Consider the following 21,387-nt stretch of genomic DNA (forward strand, 5'->3'; position numbering starts at 1 on the left):
CATTGGTCTTGGTAGATAATCCTTTTTACATGTTGCTGAATTTGGTTCTTCATTCATTTCTGTTGATTTGAGTGAACATCTGCTGTCATTTCTTTTCAGCTTGAAGAACTTCCTTTAGTATTTCTGGTAAGGCAGATCTGCCAGCAATGAATCTTCTGTTTTGTTTCTCTGGAAATGTCTTCATCTATCTTGCTTTTTATAGGATAGTATTGCTGAGTGTGGAAGTTTTCATTGACAGATTTTATTTTTCCTTCAGCCATTTTACTGCCTATGGGCTCCACGGTCTTGATGAGAAGTCAGCTACTAATTGTACCTTTGTCCCCTTTATTTGATGGGCCATTTTTCTCCTGCCACTGTTGTGGTTTTCTTTCCGTCTCTGGCATGCTAGAATGTGGCTATGTTGTTTATAGGTGTGGATTTCCCTGTGTTTGTCCTACTTGGATCCATGGACCAGTGGTCCTCTGATGCCCTGTCCTGCATCTTGCTGCACTGCCGGCTCTTGAGGAGGAGACCAGGGCAGAGCCTCCTGCTCTGACCACACTCCAGAGGCAGCACTCCCTTTATATCACAGTTTTACTTTTTCCAATTTATTGGTGAATAATTTTGCATTTGGTGTTCTTAGTGATAGAATTTATTTTACTTGCTCCTTCTGTGTCAAAAATACTGAATTAAGCTTGGCTTTGTTGTAGCTTTTCTGTATACACTATAAAGCAGTTTAGAAGAGAAATCTGTTAAAGAGCCACACATATCAAATACATCTTTGATATGTGTGGCTTTAATATATGCATTGTATCAATTTTGCATATTTTCTCTTTGCATGTCATAGTGTGTGCTTATTTGTATATACAAACCATTTTCTTCTCTCTCCTTTCCATTTTTTTAAATATATAAGTTGTCAGAGGTTAACTTTACTATTTAGTTTTAACATAAGAGCATAAGAGAATATTCAGTGGAACAGTGACAGAATTTGAGGAATAATTAATGTAGCCAATGATAGATTCAGTGACTGTTGGGACTATGCATATGCTCACTTTGGGGAAAGAGTGAGAATTTCTTCACTTGCAATAAGGATGGATGTATCTAGTTAGGTGAAAAGACAGCTCTGTCTTGTTGTATGGAAGTTCGAATGTGTTCTAAAGGATGCATACAAAAGCTGACTATCTAAAGGGTCAAACTCTGCCTGTTTTCCACTTATTGCCTCAGCTCCAAACCCACTTCTCTTTGCCTGCTCCACAATAACGGAGCTGGGTCCCATAAGCATTTCTCTTTTGCAGTTGGCACAATGTTAAGCTTTGACAGTAGAGAATGCTGGATGGTCATTGCTGGAGGAAGGGACTCCTGGTTTAGGTGTGCATTCCTTCTCTTCTTGCTCCTACTGTGCAGCTGTCAGAGGCACGTGTGGAAGACATGCAGTGACGCCACCTCTGTGGATGGCTTCCCCCTGAGCTTCAGCAGCACTCCCGTGGGTGGGTTCCTAGTGAGTCTTGTAGACACCTCAGCAGGAAGTTTTCCAGGCTTAGCCAGCCTACACCTGGAGGGGTGTATTCCTGCCCATAAGCTCTGTTCAGCAACTATGGCGCAGCCGTATCCTGGGCTGCAGCCATACAACTCTCCAACACAGAATGAACTCCCACCTTAGGGAGGGGACCCCTTTCCAAGTTTTGTCCTTCCTTGAATACAGAGTTCTTTACTCTTTTATAGTTAATCCCCTGTTGTCAATAATTTTTATGTGAAATTTTCTCTGTTGAAGTCATTGTGTGGTTTCTGTCCCCTTATTGGACCATAATTATTGATACAACAAAGAAAAACTAAGCAGGGAAGGGGACTATGAAGTGTGTGTGTGTGTGCATGCATGTGTGCACACGTGCATGTGTGTGTGCACGTACACATGTGTGTGCACACATGTATATAGGCTTCAGATTTGAAATAGGGAGCCCAGGGAAGCCCTCACTGAGGAGGGAACAATGGAGTAAGACCTAGGAGACAGGTCACTATGTGCGGCCAAAACTAGAGGAAGAGCATGACAGGATGCAGGGACAGCACGGGCAAGTGGCCTGTGACAGGAGGTTATCATGACTGGAGCCAACAAATGAGGGGCAGAGTAGGGGAAATGAGATCAGATCATGTGGGACCTTGTGGATAACAGCAAGGACTTTGGCTTTCATGGGGGAGGAATGTGATCTGACTTGTTTTCAGTGGATCCCTCTGGGTACTATTCTGATTACAAAGGCTGACCTACAACAAGTAGGCCAGGATAGAAGCAGGGAGCCCTGTTGGGAGGCTGCTGTGCTTCAGGTGAGAGAAACTAGCCTTGGACCAGGGCGTGATGGTGGAGAGCTGGCTGTATTTAGAAGTGGAGGGACTTGATGATGAATCCAGTGTGGGGTGTGAGAGGAGGAGAGAGCCCCAGCTGAGCCTAGGCACTTTGGCCCAAGCACAGGAAGAGCATCAAGATCAGGCAGAGGGTTGCAGGTGCTCACACAGCAGGACAACCAGTGGGAGCATCTCTAGCATCAGGCTCCCTGGCCCTGAGCCCCATTCTGCAACTCAACCCACAGCACCTCCAGCTTCTGCAGGGAGAGGCCTTCGCTTGTAGGGCTGGCAGGACGTTCCTTTTCTCATTGTAAGGCTGATGCTGTTTTACCACCACTTCCTGGAAGTTCATACTACAGAACTTGCCAGAAATCTGCCTTGCAGCATACGGGGGAAAGGTGTTCAGGGGGAGATGTCTCACCAGAGACATTCTGCTATAACGTCGCCCGAGGGAGAGCTGGGGAAGCTGCCGGCACAGGAGCTGGACGCAGGAAAAGAAGAGGGGCAACTGAGGCGGCGCCCCAGCCTGCAGAGCGAGGCCCGGACACGCCCTTTCTCCCGCGACGTCTCTCGCGCCCTCTCCTGGCAAAGCTTAGCAGAGGCGAGGCCCAGACCCATTTTCTCAGAGGACCGCGGTGAATCGGAAGCTGAGAGGCAACAAGTTGCTAACCAGCTCAAGTGTTAGGTATTTCTAAAGTGCTCGACTTCTTCTTCCAACACATTCCCACGGTTCACGCTGACACCTGAAATAATTCTCACTTTAGAGATTAGTTTGAATTAATTCCAACAAATGTTAAATGGGCACATATTTTCAAGCGCAAAACCGTGCAAGAACCCCTTGGGGCACCTGGAAAAAACAAGTCTGGGGCTGCTGCCCAGGAGCCCCCAGTCCAGTTAGGAAGCAGGAGTGGAGGAGAACCTCCGCTTGGTATGGGGGCTGACCACTGTTCATTCTTGCCGACCATGTCCACGCCACATGCCCACGGAATTCAGGAGACACCCAGCTGCCCCAGGAGGCGGGCCTTCAGGCGAAGGAAGGCCCCAGAGAACCGGAAGACCCCCGCCCCGCTGCTGTGGCTTCCTCAGATCCTTTCGCGCGCCTGGAGGGGTCGTTCTGTGGCTGACGTTGCTTTGGAAAGTTTATTACCTCAACGCACCGTCCCGTAAAAAGTTAATTATGCTTGTGTAGAAACTCAGCAACACCCTGCAGAGAAAAGGGAAAGGAGAGTGCGGCGCGCCGCCCCGCCCCGCTCCTCACCCCGCCCCTCGCCCCGCCCCGCCCCTCGCCCCGCCCCGCTCCTCGCCCCCCCGTCCACGTGAGCGCGCCCGCCCCGGCCCGGACCCCGCGCGAACGTGCGCGCGCCCGCGAGGCCCCGCCCCCGACGCACGCGCCCGGGCGCCGCCGCCATTTTGAAGCGACGCGAGCGCCTTCCGCAGCCCGAGCCCATCGCGAGCCGCCGGCCGGCCCGCGCCGTGTCCGTGGGCGCCGTGTCCGTGGGCGCCGCGCCGGGCCGGGCCCATGTGCGGGCGGCCCGTCCCAGGCCGCCCGGGCTCCGCCTCCGCCAGCGCCCTGGCCCCCGCCGGGGCCTCCGAGGAGCCGCCGCGTCGCCCGGCCCGTGGGGCAGGTGAGTGAGGCCGCCGCTGCGGCTCCTCAGACCGCGCCCCTTCCTGTCGGGGCCCCAGGGTGTCCACCCTAGAGCCCATGCCGCGTCACTGCCCCGTCAGTGTCCACCCCCCGTCAGTGTCCACCCCGTCAGTGTCCCTCCTGTCAGTGCCTCTCGTCGGTGTGCCTGCATCAGTGTCCCCCGTCAGTGCCCCCTGTCAGTGTTCACCTCCTGTCAGTGCCCCGTGTCATTGTCCCCCATGTCAGTGCCCCCTGTCAGTGCCCCGTATGTGTCCACCCCCTGTCAGTACCCTGTCAGTGTCCACCCCGTCAGTGTCCCCCGTCACTGCCCCCTGTCAGTGTCCACCTCCTGTCAGTGCCTCTTGTCAGTGTCCCTGCATCAGTGTCTCTCATGTCAGTGCCCCCTGTCAGTGTCCACCTCCTGTAAGTGCCCCCGTCAGTGTCCCTGCATCAGTGTCCCCCGTCAGTGCCCCTTGTCATTGTCCCCCATGGCAGTGCCCCCCATCTGTGCCTCCTGTCAGTGTCCACTTCCTGTCAGTGCCTCACGTCAGTGTCCCACGTGTTAGAGTCCCCCCGTCAGTGTCCACCCCCTGTCAGTGTCCACCTCCTGTCAGTGCCCCGTGTCATTGTCCCCCATGTCAGTGCCCCCTGTCAGTGCCCCGTCAGTGTCCACCTCCTGTCAGTGTCCCGTCAGTGTCCACATTGTCTCTGCCCCCGTTGTCCACCTCGTCAGTGTCCACCCCCCTGAGTGCCCACCCCATCAGTGTCCACCCCATCAGTGCCCTCCCCGTCAGTGTCCCACATGTCAGTGCCACCCCCGTGTCCCCCAAGGCAGTGTCTGCTGCTTCCCCCACGTCCTCCCAGTCGGTCTCCCACATCAGTGGCCCCCAAGTGCCTTCCTGTCCTGTCAGTGTCACGTGAGTCAATGCCTCTCCTCCTTGTGAAGTGCCCTCGGCTCTTTCAGTGACCCTCACTCTGTTAGTGCCCTCCTTGTTAAGGTCCCTCCTCCGTTTTGTGCTGCCAGGTCCCCCATGTCAGTGCCCACCCCGTCTGTCCCCCCGTCGGTGCCCCCCTTGCCTGTCGAGGTCCCCGTCAGCCCTTCCCTTCCCCCTCCTCACTGCTTCCTCCCGCACCCTGTGCTGTTAGGGACCCTTCCCAGCAGTGCCCCTCACCTGCCAGTGCTGCACTCCTGCCTGTGGGACAGAGGACACTCCCCTCCCAGGGCCCCTGTAGTCACTCCCTGTCCACTCATTAACTGCCGTTCCTATCTGCCTTCTGTCCCCTCCCCCCAGGGACCTTCTTGGCCCCCTTGAATGCTGCCCCACCCGTCACTCTGATGTCTCCCACACACCCTCACCTGCCACTTTGTGTCCTTTGTAGCCTCACCACCTGCGCTGTCCACCCACTTGTTGCTGCTGCTCCCTGCCCTGTCACTACCAGCTCAGCCGGTCTGTCACTTGGGCTTAGTTCTTGCCTCTCACCGCCCCCCGCCCCCAGTCTTATCACTGTACCTGTCTGTCTTGTCCTTGTGGCCTTCTCCAGCCTGTTACTCTTTGACCTTGCCTGTCACTTCCCCCATGACTTCTCCCTGCCATGCCCTTGGCCTTTTAGTGCCTGGACCATCACTGACTCTCTCAGCCGTTCGCCTCTGCTCCATGTCCCTTCCTTTCTGATTTCTCTTCCCTTTTGGCTTCTTTAACTCTCATGTTAGCTGAGCTCTAGAAGGTGAGAAGCTGCTAGCCATGAGAGGAATGGGGGGACAGAGCCTTCCAGGCTGAGGGGACAGCAAGTGCAAAGGCCCTGAGATGGACCTCCTCCAGGAACCTAGATAAGACCCATATGTGGCCAGGGCAATAGGGAGATAGATAAGAGCCCGGGCTAGAGTAGTGGCCTCCAGACATGCTGTTCCTTGCAGGTCGTGAGGGGACCTGGGCTGCAGATTGAGTGCCCTCATCAACATGGGGCATGCATAAGAGCCGGAGAGAGAAGGCTCTTTTGGGGGTCAAGCTGTTGGGACTTGCTGGTAGATTAGAAGAGGGGTTTGCGGGAAAGAGAGGACTCGGTAATTTCCAGGCTTCTTGATGAAACAAATGAGTGCACCATGGCGCTGTGTACTGAGAGGGGGCCAGGTGGCGTGGTGGGCACGGGGAGTTACTACAGACTGGAGGTGGGAAGCCAGGCTCTCTCTTGGCCGAAAGTAGTGGAAGAAGTCTGTCACGTCCAGCGGTTGGCAAGAAGATAGCTCACAGAAGAATTCGAGGCCCAGAGGAGAGGTCAGGCTGGAGGCGGATGGTCTCCGCATGGGGATAATGTGTAAAGCCTTCGGAATAGCTGCTTATTCACACATACAGCAGAACGGATGGATCACTTGTGTGCTGCTGTGTTAAATGCTTTATGTGAATGATTCCGTTTAATCCTCACAAGAACCCTAGGGTGTGGGAACTGTTGTTTCCTTGTTTTACAAAGGAAGAAACTGAGGGACACAACAAATAGGTGATAGAGCCAGGATTGTCCCCAGCAGGCTTACTAAAGCCTCCCCTCTCCCTGCCTTTGTTTTTGGTTAAGGAAAAGCCTAACTTTTAAAATACTGTTTAAAAAAATTTTTTTTTAAAGATTTTATTTTTCCTTTTTCTCCCCAAAGCCCCTCAGTACATAGTTGTATATTCTAGTTGTGAGTGCCTCTGGTTGTGCCGTGTGGGACGCTGCCTCAGCATGGCCTGATGAGCGGTGCCAGGTCTGCGCCCGGGATCTGAACCGGCAAAGCTCTGGGCCACTGAAGCAGAGCACACAAACTTAACCACTCGGTCACGGGACTGGTCCCCCAGGCACTTTTTAAAGTGCATTACCTATACCATCTTATTTATTCCTTTCTTTTTTAAACAAAGTGCTTTACCTTTTATTATCCTTTTATCCTTGTGAGATGTAACATTCATTTTGACATAAAGTGGATTTGTGACTTGTCCAGAATTTACTATAAACCGGAGAGTGAAAACCGGTGCTGAATTCTACATTTTGACATGTAGCCCAGTAATCATGTAATTCTTTTTTTTTTTTGGCTGAGGATTTTTGCCCTGAGCTAACACCTGTTGCCAGTCTTCCTCTTTTTGCTGAGGAAGGTTTGCCCTGAGCTAACATCTGTGCCAGTCTTCCTCTGTTTTGTATGTGGGTCTCCACCACAGTGTGGCCACTCATGGTTCGTGTAGGTCTACTCCAGGGATCCAAATCCAGGTGGCTGAAGTGGAGCACGTGTACTTCACTTGGCCATGGGGCTGGCTCCCATTTAATTCTTTTCTTTTTTTTTTTTTTGAGGAAGATTATCCCTAAGCTAACATCTGCTGCCAGTCCTCCTCTTTTTGCTGAGGAAGACTGTCCCTGAGCTAACATCCGTGGCCATCTTCCTCTACTTTATATGTGGGACTCCTACCACAGCATTGCTTGTCAAGCAGTGCCATGTCCGTACCTGGGATCCAAACAGACAAACCCTGGGCTGCCGAAGCGGAACATGCAAAGTTAACCACTGTGCCACTGGGCTGGCCCCCCATTTAGTTCTTAAAACAACTTGCGGCTGGCCCAAGCGGGGGCCAGCGGTTAAGTTCACATGTTCTGCTTCAGCAGCCCCGGGTTCGCTGGTTCAGATCCTGGCCGTGGACCTACACATCGCTTGTCAAGCCATGCTGTCGCAGGTGTCCCACATATAAGTAGAGGAAGATGGGCATGGATGTTAGCTCAGGGCCAGTCTTCCTTAGCAAAAAGAGGAGGATTGGCAGCAGATGTTAGCTCAGGGCTAATCTTCCTCAAAAAAACCCAAAAAACAACTTAATGAGGTAGTTACTCTTAATATTCCTGTTAATATTCATATGAGAACACTGGGGCACAAACAAATTAAATTACATACCCAAGGCCACAGTAAATAAATGGGAGAGTCAGGTGGTCAGACTCCAGAGCTTATCCCTTTCGCTGTTGCCTCCTGTGGGTGCTCATGCACGTGGTAATCTGAACTCAGAATAAGATTCAGAAGGTACCAAAGTGTGGGTGGTGAAGGCGGTCTCATTCTTACCCTGTCCCTCACCATCCTCTTCCTCTTGGAAGTCACATCATATCCATATACAGCAAGCAGCCCTCTTCTTTTTAACACAGAATATACAATCTTTTATTTCTTTAAAAATGTTCCACTTTAAAATTTAAAATTATTTAAAATTTAAAATTATTTAAGAATTTAAAGCTATTGAAGAACATTTTACACCCAATGAAATGTACAGATCTTAAGTATATAAGTTTGATGAATTTTAACAAAGGTACACACCAGTGTGTCCATCACTCATGTCAGTATATAGAACATTTTATCACCCCTCGAAATTTCCTGTGTCCCTTTTCAGTTACAGCAGGCCCCCCCCAATCCCAAGGCAACCATTGCTCTGATTTCTATCATTATAAATTAATTTTGCAGGTCATCAAACTTCATATAAATGGAATTGTAAAGTGTATACTCTTTTGTGTCTATTTTTACTCAATGTAATGTTTTTGAGATTTGTTGATTTTGAAGCTGTCCCTGTAGTTTGTGCTTTTTATTTGTGTAATTTTCTTTTGTGTGAAAATATCTTAATTTATTTCTCTCTTGTTGATGGACATTTGGTTTGCTTTTGCTCTTTGGCTATTATATCTAAAGTCACTGAGATTCTTGTACATGTTTTGTGGACATATGTTATTTCTTTGGAGTATGTATCTAGGAGTAGAATTGCTCAGTCATAGTATAGATGTATGTTTAACTGTTTTAGAGACTGGCAAACGGTTTTCCAAACTGGTACCATTTTACACTCCCGCCAGTAATATATAAGAGTTCCTGTTTCTCCACATCCATGTCAACGCTTGATATTGTCAGTCTTTTTAATTTTAGCCATTCTGGTGGTAGTGGTATCTCTGTGTGGCTTTAATTTGCATTTCTCTGATGAATAACAGTGGTGAACAACTTTTCATGTGCTTGTTGACCATTTGTATATCTCTTGTGAAGTGTCAGGTCTTTTGCCCACTTTTTATTCATTTTTAGGAGTTTTAAAAAGTATCTATTTTGGTTATGTCTTTTATGATGTATGTGTATGTGTCTGTACCTATAGAGTGGGGAGATTGGGGGAAGTGGGAGGAGGAGAGGAAGTGAGGAGTGAATATTTTTTCCTATCTTATGATTTGCCTATTTGTTTTTTATGGTGTTTTTTCATGAACAGAACATTTTAATTTGAGTGACGTTAAAATTTGTGAATATTTTTCTTTTATGTTTCTTATGTGTCCTAAGAAAATTTTGCTTGCACTCAGGTTATGAAGACACTGTCCTTTTTTGTTTTTTTATAGAAGCTTTATGTGGTAACTTTTATATTTAGGATTATGATTCATCTCTTTATTTTTAATAGTTTTATTGAGATACAATTGATGTATAATAAACTACATGTTTATAGTGTAAAATTTGACAATTTTTTTTTTAAAGATTTTGTTTCTCCTTTTTTCTCCCCAAAGCCCCCCGGTACATAGTTGTATATACTTTTTTTTGAAACTGTCTTTTTTTTTTTTTAAAGATTTTATTTTTTTCCTTTTTCTCCCCAAAGCCCCCCGGTACATAGTTGTATACTCTTTGTTGTGGGTCCTTCTAGCTGTGGCATGTGGGACGCTGCCTCAGCATGGTTTGATGAGCAGTGCCATGTCCGCGCCCAGGATTCGAACCAACAAAACACTGGGCGGCCTGCAGCGGAGCACACGAAGTTAACCACTTGGCCACAGGGCCTGCCCCAATAGTTGTATATTTTTAGCTGTGAGTCCCTCTAGCTGTGGCATGTGGGATGCCACCTCAGCATGGCCTGATGAGCAGTTCCGTGTCTGCACCCAGGATCCGAACTGGTGAAATCCTGCGCCGCTGAGACAGAGTGCGCAAACTTAATCACTCTCCCACAGGGCTGGCCCCAAATTTGACAATTTTTGACACAAATATACACCTGTGAAATCATCACCACAGTCAAGATAGTGAACAAATCTATCACTCCAAATTTCCTTATGCCGCTTTGGGACCCCTCCATCTCCGAGTAAATACTGATATCTTTTCTGAATGATCTATCTTGGGTTATATTTTGTGTGAGGTAGAATCAGGGTACATTTTCCCTCCCATGTGGATTGTATAATCATTCTAGTATCATTTGTTGAAAAGACTCTTTTCTCTGTTTAATTGCATTGGAGCTTTTGTTGAAAATTAATTGAACATGTGCGTACAGCTTTTTTCTGGGCTTTCTGTTATGTTCTATTAGTCTATTTTTCTATCCTACACCACCACCACGCTGTCTTAATTACTGTAACTTTTTTTTTTTGAGGAAGATTAGCCCTGAGCTAACTGCTGCCAATCCTCCTCTTTTTGCTGAGGAAGGCTGGCCCTGAGCTAGCATCCATGCCCATCTTCCTCTGCTTTATATGTGGGACGCCTACCACAGCATGGCTTACCACGCGGTGTCGTGTCCACACCCGGGATCCGAACCAGCGAACCCCGGGCCGCCGAAGCGGAACGTGCGCACTTAACTGCTACGCTGCCGGGCCGGCCCCTTAATTACTGTAACTTAGTGATGAGTCTTGAAATCAAGTAGTATAAGACCTCCGGCTTTATTCCTTAACAAAATTGTCTTGCTAGTTTTAGAATAAACGCTTTAATTTGTACAGAAATTTTTGCTGGGAGTTTGGTTGGGATTACGTTGAATCTATAGCTCAGTTTCAGAATTCAGTTATTAACATTGAGTCTTCTGATCTGTGCACATGGTATATCTCTCCATTTATTTAAGTCATCTTTAATTTTTCTCAGCAGTTTTGTAGTTTTCAGTATGACTGCACTTTTTTTCATTCAGTATATTTGTAGGTATTTGATGTTTTTGATATTTAAAATACTTTAAAATTGTGTTTCAGTTATTTGTTGTTAGTATACAAAAACACAGTTGGTTTGTAATACTGATGTATATCATGTATCCTGCAACTTTGCTCAATTCACTTATCAGTTCTCTTTCTTTTTACACTTATCAATTCTCATGATGTATTTATATATCCCTTTGGATTTTCTATCTACGTAACCATATCATCTGTGAATAAAGACAATTTTACTTTTCCTTTCTAATTGTTATGCCTTTTATTTCTTGCTTTGTTGTATTGGCTGGAACCTCTAATACAGTGTTGAATAGAAGTGGTGATAGTGGGCCTTCAGTGGTTGAGGAAGTTGCCTGCTAGTCCTATTTGGTGGAGTGTTTTTACCATGAAAGAGTGTTGGATTTTGTCTTGCCTTTTCTGCATCTATTGAGATGAACATTTGGTTTCTGCCCTTGTCCTATTGATATGATGTGTTATAGTTGATTCCAAGCACTGAACCTTGCCCCAGTCAGCCCTCACACCCGCTCTAGGAGGTCAGTGGTATTTTTATCCCTGTCTGTAGGGACACCCCAAGGCACAGGGAGCCGAGTGCCTCCATCCTAGGGCTCACAGATAGCATACTCTCCTGCTGTGTGCCTGCCCACGCCATCTTGCTGGCTCATGGTTGGCACTGGCAGAGTCAGAGTCTTTCAGGACCTGTCTTCTCTGCTAGAGATCAGGCTCTTTGGACGGGACTGTGTGTGTCTCATTCTGTCTCTTCATTTGTTGCTGAATAGACTCATCTGGTGTTCTCTTGGGGCTGCTGTCCACATTCACATCTTTTGGAATTCCTCTTCAGGAATTTGACTCTCAGCTGTCAGGCCATTGACTGCTCCATTTTTTTTGGTAAGATTTAATTTACATACCATAAAATCCACCCTTTTAAAGTGTACACTTCACTGGCTTTTAGTATATTCACAAGATTGTACAGCCATCACCACGAGCTAACTTAGAACATTTATCACCCCAGAGAGGACCCACTGACACTCTGGTTTTGAAGACTTGCCCTCCCTCTTGGGCTTGCACTAACCTGCCCCATCCCTTCCTTGGCTCTGCCGGGTGGCCCTCCCTGGACCGGTTCAGTCCTAGGTGGTACTTTCATGTTGTCTCCCTCCATGTTGATCATTCCTTTTGTATCTTCTTGATACCGCCTTCTTTTCTTTATTACTGGGCCAGAATCTGGTACTGTGTGGAGATTGAGAACGTGGACTTTGCTGTCAGCCAACCTGAGTTCAAGTTCTAGGACTGACATTTATTATCCTTGTGTCCGTAGGCTAGTCCTGTAATTATCGAGGCCTTTGCCTTTTAACCTGTGAACTGGGCCTCGTGGTAAACTAACAGCCGCACTGAGTTGTGCTGGGATCACACAGTATCTGCACACAGTAAGGTGTCTGTAAAAACCGCTCTTGTTCTCTTTCTTGTGGCAGGTGTAACCCTGAAGCCAAAGTGCCTTGGCTTAGTTCTTTTGTGTTCTTTTTGGACTGAGCTCTGTTCATTGCCCCAGTTTCCACACTGGTGCTTGTTGGGGCTTTTTTCTCCCTATTTGGCAATGCTTTTTAGTTGCCTATCTCCAGTTATTTTTCCTTCAAGAGTTTTGGCCCAGGATATGCCCAGCCCTGCCTGCTCTTGGTTCTGGTTCTCCCAGGAGGACAGTGTTGGGAACAAATGCAATGTAGGCACTGTGTGTCGTCTGTTGTGGTGGGGCAGATGCACACTGGGCCTTGCTGTGGTGTGTCTCTGATTCCCTATAGTTGATTCCTTTCCTCCGTGTGCTATCTAGGGAGGTGTCTGGTGTTGGCCACTGTCCTAGACTGGTGGTGGCAGTCATTATAGCTCTCTGTCACGGAGTCACATTTTTACCTGCATTACATGTGCATTGGGCACTTGCTCAATATTGCAGAGCTAGTCAGTGACAGAAGCTGGACTTCACGCTGGGGCCTTTGAGGTTGTAGAGCACCTGCTATGGTCAGGGCTGCTGCCTGGATGGGTTCTTTGTCTGCTTGGGGATCTGTGTTTGTCTCCAGGAGGGAACAGTAGGGCTGGAGCGCTTAGCACAGGTGAGGAGGGTGTGTGCTTACAATGCTGGCCAGCTCTGTCCTTCACTGGGAGAGAGCTGCTGTGATTACTAGCAATAAGCAGATGGTAAGTTTTCGGTTTTCATGTAGAGTCGTCTCTTCATCCTACCAAACAGCCAGGAGGAAGCTCTTGAGAAAACCAGGAGACAGTGACAGCCCTCTCAGGCCTGACAGAGCTCTTGCTCAGGGTGTCTGGTGGGGCTGTGTGTTGAAGTCATCTTTCTGAGACTTTGGTGGGAGACCAGCTGAGCTCCACTGCTGGGAGGAGAAACGCTGCCTTGGGAGCCTGAAGCCCTAGGAGTGTGCAACCACATAAGCAGGCTGTTCTTGGGATGGTGACACTTGAACTAACTGCCAGTATGCTCCAGGTGCAGGGTGGATGCTCTATATGTGGGTCTCATCTTATCCTTACAGTTCCCAGAAGGCAGGATGGAGTCTGGGGTGTGGACACGAAAGCAGGGGGGCTCTCTGGCAGAGCCACTGTTGACCTGAGGATGCATTTTGCTTATCCTTTAGACTTTTGGTCCACATAGTGTTAAAAAAATTAAATTAGTTATCAACATTTGAAGACATGAGGATTTAAAAAAATCTGGATTTCTGGTTTCTTGTAGAAATTGGCAGGTGTATTCCCTTGCCCTGTGTCCCTGTAGGTGGCTAGAGTGGGTCTGTCCTTGCTCCCTCAATTGGACTCATGCCTGTGCTGCTGGCTTCTCTCCATCTGCTGTCTTCTTTTCCTAGCTCACTTCCTTCCGCTGATACCTTGCCCAGAACTGTAGCCCTTTGAATTGCAGCCCTTGCGTTAGGATGTGGTAGAAGAACTGGATATCAGGTAACTGGGCGCTTTCCTATTGCCACAATAAGAAGGCCCCTGCTCCAGAGGTATAATGGTTTAGGATATTCCCTTTAGAGTGGAGCTAGCTTCGTTTTTGTTTTGTTTTGTTTTTGGGTTTTTGTTTGTTTTCCAAGGAAGATTAGCCCTGAGCTAACATCTGCCAATCCTCCTCTTTTTTCTGAGGAAGACTGGCCCTGAGCTAACATCCGTGCCCATCTTACTTTATACATGGGACGCCTACCACAGCATGGCTTGCCACGCAGTGCCATGTCCGCACCCGGGATCCCTACCAGTGAACCCCGGGCCACCGAAGCGGAACGTGCGCACTTAACTGCTGCGCCATCAGGCGGGCCCCTAGCTTTGTTTTTAAAAAATTCCTCCCCATCTTTCTGGCATCTGGAGTTAGCCTAGGCTGTGGTTTCCTGATCTCTGACTACAACACTCATGCAAGGCTTATTCCCCTGAAAGATTCTCCACTTTTTCTTGGCCCTTCTTCATGGGGGCACCTACCAGCGCCAGGAGCTGGGAACCTGCAGGGAGGAGAGGCAGCTGGTCCAGCTGTCTGCAGCTGCTCCTTAGTCAGCATGCTGACCCTTTCCTGCTCTCTGCTCTTGGAGATGCGCTGGGTTGGGGAGGAGTCTGACTTCGCAGCATTCACACTGGCACTTGTTTTGGGATCCAGTTTCTTTCTGGGGTTTCCCCATCAGTTTGCTCCTATTTATTTATTTTGCTAGAAGATGTTTTCCTCTAGAATTTCAAATTTGTTTCCATATATTTATATATATTATTCTCTAGTAGATTTTAAGAAATGAATTTTTAATTGTTAAAGTAGTAAATATATGAGGCTTCTAATTAAAAAATCTATTCTTACCTGCAGCCCTCCCCCTCCCCTAGAAGCAACTGTTTTTGAACTCATAGCTATTTAATTCTGATAGTTACTTCCATAAGTTAATAATGATAAAAAATAATAGCAGCTAACATGTATTAAGGGCTTTTCATGTATCAAGTGTTGTTCTAAGACCTTTACATTGACTTCTCCTTTTAATTCTCACTGTAAGTATATGAGGGAGGTGTTGTTATCTGCCTTTTACAGATGAGGAAACTGAAGCACAGAGAGAGGCTAACTGACTTGCTCAAGGTCTCATCTTTTTTCTTTTTTCCATTGTGGTAAAATAGACATAATGTAAAATTTACCATGTTAACCATTTTTAGGTATACAGTTCGGTGGTATTAAGTACTTTCACATTGTTGTGCAACCATCCCCACCATCCATCTCCAGAACTTTTTCATCGTCCCAAACTGAAACTCTGTCCCATTAAACACTAACTCCTCATCCCTCCTCCCTGAGCCCCTGGCACCCACCATTCTACTTTCTGTCTGCGGATTTGACGACTCTAGGGACCTCATATAAGTGGAATCATATGGTATTTGTCTTTTTTGTAACTGGCTTATTTCACTTAGCATAATGTCCTCAAGTTTCATTCATATAGGGTGTGTCAGAGCTTCCATCCCTTTTAAGGCTAAATAATATTACATTGTATGTATAGACCACATTCATCTATTGATGGATATTTGGGTTACTTGCATCTTATATTGTCACGTTCTTTCTTTATATGGTCACAGAAGGACCCTCTTGGGCATCCTGTTATATGAACTGAATTGTGTTCCCCCCAAATTCATGTGGGGAAGCCCTAACCCTCAATGTGATTGTATTTGGAAATGGGGCTTTAGAAGGTAATTAAGGTTAAATGAGGTCACATAGTTGAGATCCTAATCCTGTGGCCTTAAGAGAAAGAGAGAGATCGTGTTCTCTTTCCGCGTGCACACACTTAGGAAAGGCTGTGTGAGGACACAGCGAGACGGCAGCCAGCCACAAGCTGGGAACAGGGCTCTCACCAGAACCCAACCATGCTGGCATCCTAATCTTAGACTTCCACCCTCCAGATCTGTGAGGAAATAAATTTCTGGTTGTTTAAGCCCCCAGTCTTGTGGTATTGTGTTGTTGGAGTCTGAGCTGAGATATCCTGTTTCTCCCTGGTAAGAATCAAGGAAAAGTTTGCAAGAGTGGAGATGATCCTGAATAGTTATTAAAATAGGGTCCTTTTTGACCCACCTTGGAGATTTGTTGGTTAGCTGGAGCCCTCGCCTATGGAATGGAGGTGTCTTACTTTGCTTCCTGACCATGGGCCTTGGCTTCGAGAGAAGTTTTCAGGCCCAGGAAGTGATTAGGGATGGATGCCCATGGCCCTCTGCCTGCCTCACTCTTAGGGAAAAGAGGATGTCATTCTTTGAGGGTCAGACTCTGGGCTCAGCTCAGTTAACCTTTGGACCTGGTGCAATTTCCCGTTGGGGGACCGTGCAGTACCTGTGTCCTCTACCATTAGACAGCCTGACCGACCACCTGTTGTCATGAAGCAACATCTCTTTCATTCCTCTGCTGTCTGACACTTCCACTGCTTGACTATTTCCTGGTGATGATTTGTGAAAATCCTCCCGGGACTGATTCACCAGGGAGCCCCACCCAGTTTGGGTGATGTCCTAGAAAACCTTCAAATGTCCCCATTTCCGGGCATTGGTTAGACATGGAGGAAGCTGGAGGAATCTGGCCTCCCATATCCAGGGCAGGCCATACCTTTGGGCATTTGGCAGGGGCTGGTCTGCATAGCAGGGGCAATGGTTGTCTTGTTTTAGATTTGGTGATCTCCCTTTAAAGATCCCCCAAGCCTCTTAGAAGGTGACTCAGTAGGGCAGACTTTTCTGACTTGGGTAATTACACACACACATCTCCTACACACCTGCACAAATAGAGATAATTATAACAAACCTCTATGTACCCATTACTCAGCATCAACAATTATCAACACTTTGCTAATCTTGTTTTGCATCTCTCTCCTCCTCCCAATCTTTTTTTTCCTGGTGTTTTAAAAACTAAATTGCGGAAGTCATGAAAGCATGCTGGTTCACCTGCAAGTCTCAGGTCCACATTCAGCTTTTCCTAGTTGCCTAAAAAATGTCTTCTGTAGTTGGTTTGTTTGAGCCAAGGTCCAACTATCACATTTCATTGTATGTCTCTTAAATTCCTTATTCTTACAATAGCCTCCACCTCCCATTTTTTTTTATGTTTTCTTCTTTTTTTTTTTTGTTAATGGACATTTATTTATTTATTTATTTATTAAAGATTGGCACCTGAGCTAACAACTGTTGCCAATCTTTTTTTTTCTTCTGCTTTTTCTCCCCAAATCCCTCTAGTATATAGTTGTATATTTTAGTTGTGGGTCCTTCTAGTTGTCGCATGTGGGACGCCACCTCAGCCTGGCCTGATGAGTAGTGCCATGTCCGCGCCCAGGTTCCGAACTGGCAAAACCCCAGGCCACCAAAGTGGAGCATGCGAACTTAACCACTCAGCCCCGGGGCTGGCCCCTATTTATTTATTAAATATTTACTTAATTTTTTTTTTGTTTGCAGTGACATTGGTTTATAACATTGTATGAATTTTGTGTGTACATCATAATATATTTCAAATTCTATGTAGATTACATCATGTTCACCACCTGGCCCCCGCTTTTCTCTGTCATTCATTTGTTGGAGAAATTGGGTTATTTGTCCTGTAACCTCTCCCACATTCTGCGTTTGACTGGTTTGCTTCCTTTTCTATTATTTAACTTGTTCCTTCTTCTCTCATACAGTATTTCCAGTAAAGAGATAGTTACATCTGACAGTGTGATTAGATTTAGGCACAGTTTTCTTAGGTAGGAAAAATGAACAGGTGATCTGATGGGTTTTAATGTAATATCCACAGGAGACTTGGATTTTGTAACATTGTCCATTTTGTATACATTTCAGACCTTTAATATCTTTGTTAAGTATTTGTGAAAAGAAATTTTGACCTAGGGTGGGTTGGCATCCTTATTTCATTAAACCTTAGGGATGTTTTTCCAGATGGAAATTTCTTCCTTCAGATTTTAGTTCAGTTCTCTGACAAAACAGACTGATTTATCTTCCTAGTGTGTGATGTCTGCTTAGATGTTAGGACATTTTAAAAATTCTATCTACTTTTCCTTACTGGGCTTCCTCCAGTAGCTGTTGGAGAATGGGAGAATTGCTTCCCTTTGGCTTATTACTCTATAGACAAGTATATTAAGCTAAATAGAAAAGGTTTAAAGAAAACAAAAACAAAATCTAGCTAGTGGTACAGAGTGGTAGCACCTGGGACACATTTTGGGGGAAATATCACATCTGCCTTTCCTGGAGACAGGATCGTAGATCATAGTCCTGTTTATCGTAGACCTTAGGATGGGTATATATATATTTTTTCTGCTTTATCTCCCCAAATCCCCCCTGTACATAGTTGTATATCTTAGTTGTAGGTCCTTGTAGTTGTGGAGGATATTTTATATTATTCTCTTTTATTTTAACTCTTCTATAATCCAAATAAATCATGAAATAATTACTCCAAATAAATCAAGGATCACAGTGTAGAAAATGAAACTATATGAGTACTAGAAGAAAACAAAGGTGAATTTCTTTATAACCTGGGATTGGGAAAAGCTTTTCTAACTGTGACTCAGAATCCAGAAGCAGTAAAAGAAGGTTGATAACTATATTGAGATACCATTTCTTGCTTACCATATATTGGTAGAGTGGCCAACCGTCCTGGTTTGCCCAGGACTGTCCCAGTTTTAGCATTGAAAGTCTTGTGTCCTGAGAAACCCCTAAGTCCTCAGCAGACTGGCTTTAAGTATTGGCAAAAATCCCAAAGTTTAACCATTTGTTCTTTTGACCAGGCTGTGTTGAAACTGGCTATACTCTTGCCAGTAGGAATGCAAAATGGTACAGAGCCTCTGGAGGAGGATTTATCTGTGTCTTGCATATTTATATATGCATCTGTCCTTTGACCCAGCAATCTCAGATCTGCTAAGAATCTGTCTTAAAGAGATGCTGGCAAAAATAGGAAATGACTTATGCAGAAGCCTGTTCATTGCAGAATTATTTGTAATAGCAAAACACTAGAAACAACCCACGTGTCCCTCACTAGGGGTAAGTCTGCATAATGAGTACTGTACAGCTGTCACAAGGAGTGGGAGTGGTTGGTGATATGATTCAGGTCAGGACAGTGGTTTGCACCTTTGGGGACATGAGGAGTACTTCCGGGTAATCCAGTTCCTTGAACTGAATAGTGGTTGCATAGATGGGTTTATTTTGTGAAAATTCAGTGAGCTGTTCACTTATGATTTGTGTACTTTTCTGTAGTATATTTAAAGTCAGTAAAAGTGTTTACTAAAAAAAAAGAGTAAGGAAGCTCTCTATGAAAAAAGCAAGGTAGTATTTGTATTTTGTTACCTTTGGTACAGAAAGGTTGGAAGGAATATGAGAAAAAGTATATATTTACAGTGAAACAATAAATCGGAAAATTAATAAAAATAGTTATTGAAAGGAAAGGAGCGTTATGAGGGGACAGGGATGGGGTAAGACTTCTGTGAGGTACTTTCTTATGAGATTCTTTTGCGAATTTTGGAAAATTTCTGGCTGTAATTTCTTCATGAATTTTTGTATCCTATTCTCTAATGTTCCTGTGGAATTTCAGTTACAGGAATGGTAGACCACTTAATACTGTCCCTCAGGTCGCTGAGGTTCTGTTCATTTTCTGCCTCTTCAGATTGGATGGTTTCTGTTGCTCTGGCTTAGGTTCACTGACTTTCTTTTTCAGTCTCCAATTTTTTTTGCCAATCCATTATATATTTTTATCTCAGATATTGTACTTTTCAGTTCTAGGATAGTCATTTGTCTTTCTGCTTAGTTTCCATTTCTTTCCTGAGATTCTGTCTTGCCTTTTTTTTGCTGGGAAAGATTTGCCTGAGCTAACATCTGTCCCTGATCTCCCTCTCTTCCCCCCTACCCCCCACCGAAGCCCCAGTATGTAGTTGTGTATTCTAGTTGTAGGTCGTTCTAGTTCTTCTATGTGAGCTGCCCACACAGCATGGTTACTGACAGATGGGTGGTGTGGTTCTGTGCCCAGGAACTGAACCCAGGCCATTGAAGTGGAGTGAGCCGAACTTTAACACTAGGCCATCAGGGCTGGCTCAGAGATTCTTTCTTTTCACTCATTATTATCATCTTTTCCTTTAAGTCCTTGAATATATTTATTATAGTTGCTTTAAAGTCCGTTTCGGCTAATTCTGCCATCTGAGACATCTTGGGGTCTTTTTTTTTTTTGAGGAAGATTAGCCCTGAGCTAACATCTGCCTCCAATCCTCTTCTTTTTTTGCTGAGGAAGACTGGCCCTGAGCTAACATCTGTGCCCATCTTCCTCTGCTTTATATATGGGACACCTGCCACAGCATGGCTTGACAAGTGGTGCCATGTCTGCACCTGGGATGTGAACGAGCGAACCTCAGGCTGCTGAAGCAGAACGTGTGAACTTAACTGCTGTGCCCCCAGGCTGGCCCCTCTTGGGGTCTGTTTTTAATAGCTGTTTTTTAATTTAAAAAAGTCAGTCTCATTTTTCTGCTGCTTTATTTAAAATTTTTGTTTTTTAAAGATTGGCACCTGAGCTAACATCTGTTGCCAGTCTTGTTATTCTTTTTCCTTCTCTTCCCAAAGCCCCCCCAGTACATAGTTGTATGTTCTAGTTGAGAATGCCTCTGCTTGTGCTCTGTGGGGTGACACCTCAGCATGGCTTGATGAGCAGTGCCACGTCCACACCCAGGATCCAAACTGGTGAAACCCTGGGCCACTGAAGTGGAGCGTATGAACTTAATCACTCAGCCATGGGCCTGGCTCCTATGCTGCTTTATATGTCTAATAATTTTTTATTAATGTTGGTATTTGGAATGTGGTCTTGAGTTTTGTTCTGGCAGATAGTTAAATTACTGGAGGATCATCTTGGTCCTGTCGAGCTTTGTTTTGTTGTTTGTTTGAGTGGGTTTGTTTTGGTTTTGAACTTAGTCTTTCGGTATGGCCTTTGCTCAGGTTATAACTTTTACTCTGCAGGTTTGGCCTTACTGGAGTCCCAGCTCAGTGCCCAAGGGTGCTCTGCAAGGTTCTCCATCCTACCTGGATTGGAACCCAGTGCCTCCCAGGCTGCAGGACATCCAGCGTCTTTGTTCAGCTCTCAGCCCCACTGCTCTCAGTTCGGTGGGTCTGTGGGGCTGGAATACCTGTTATATAGTTTTGACACAGAACCATATAAATATTTTACATAAGTAAAAAACAAAGTTAAACCAAAAACAATAACAAAAAAGCAATCCCCCCACCAACTGAACATAAATACATACAAATGAACCTAACTACATCAAGTTGATGGCATAATCAGATGGGAAATAAATTACTTCGAGTGAAGAGGAGGAAAATAGTTTTGAAATTTATTCAGTGGTTTTTTGTTAGTAGTAACTGTTATTTTGAAACAGTTGCATCTATGTTGTAAGTTAAAGCAAATTGGTAACTATGTAAATCTTATTAATAAATGAGATTTGCAACAGAACCCTGAACTATTTAGGGTCCACATTTCAAGCTCTAATTCTTCTGGCTAGTGTAGACTAGCCAGGCTGTTAACTGAGTAAGCATGAAGGAGGGCATTGATAATCATAATGGAAATGCAAATTAAAATGAGAATTCCACTTCAG

At 45.7% G+C, this 21,387-nt stretch overlaps 1 protein-coding gene across 22 annotated transcripts in view; it reads left to right on the forward strand.

The window, feature by feature from the left end:
* The first annotated feature begins 3,697 nt into the window (after positions 1–3,697).
* PPP6R2 (protein phosphatase 6 regulatory subunit 2) overlaps positions 3,698–21,387 on the forward strand; it is a 100,177-nt gene continuing 82,487 nt past the window's right edge. For 14 of the 22 annotated variants that reach the window (XM_070599302.1, XM_070599308.1, XM_070599314.1 and 11 more), the window contains exon 1: positions 3,704–3,938. The gene's annotated coding sequence lies outside the window, so the exon portion shown is untranslated. Of the gene's footprint in view, positions 3,939–20,755; positions 20,900–21,387 lie in introns of all 22 variants that reach the window. The other 8 variants (XM_070599300.1, XM_070599306.1, XM_070599312.1 and 5 more) reach the window with 6 other exon arrangements.

This window comes from Equus przewalskii, chromosome 29, assembly GCF_037783145.1.
Source record: "Equus przewalskii isolate Varuska chromosome 29, EquPr2, whole genome shotgun sequence".
Classification (NCBI taxonomy): Eukaryota; Metazoa; Chordata; class Mammalia; order Perissodactyla; family Equidae; genus Equus; species Equus przewalskii.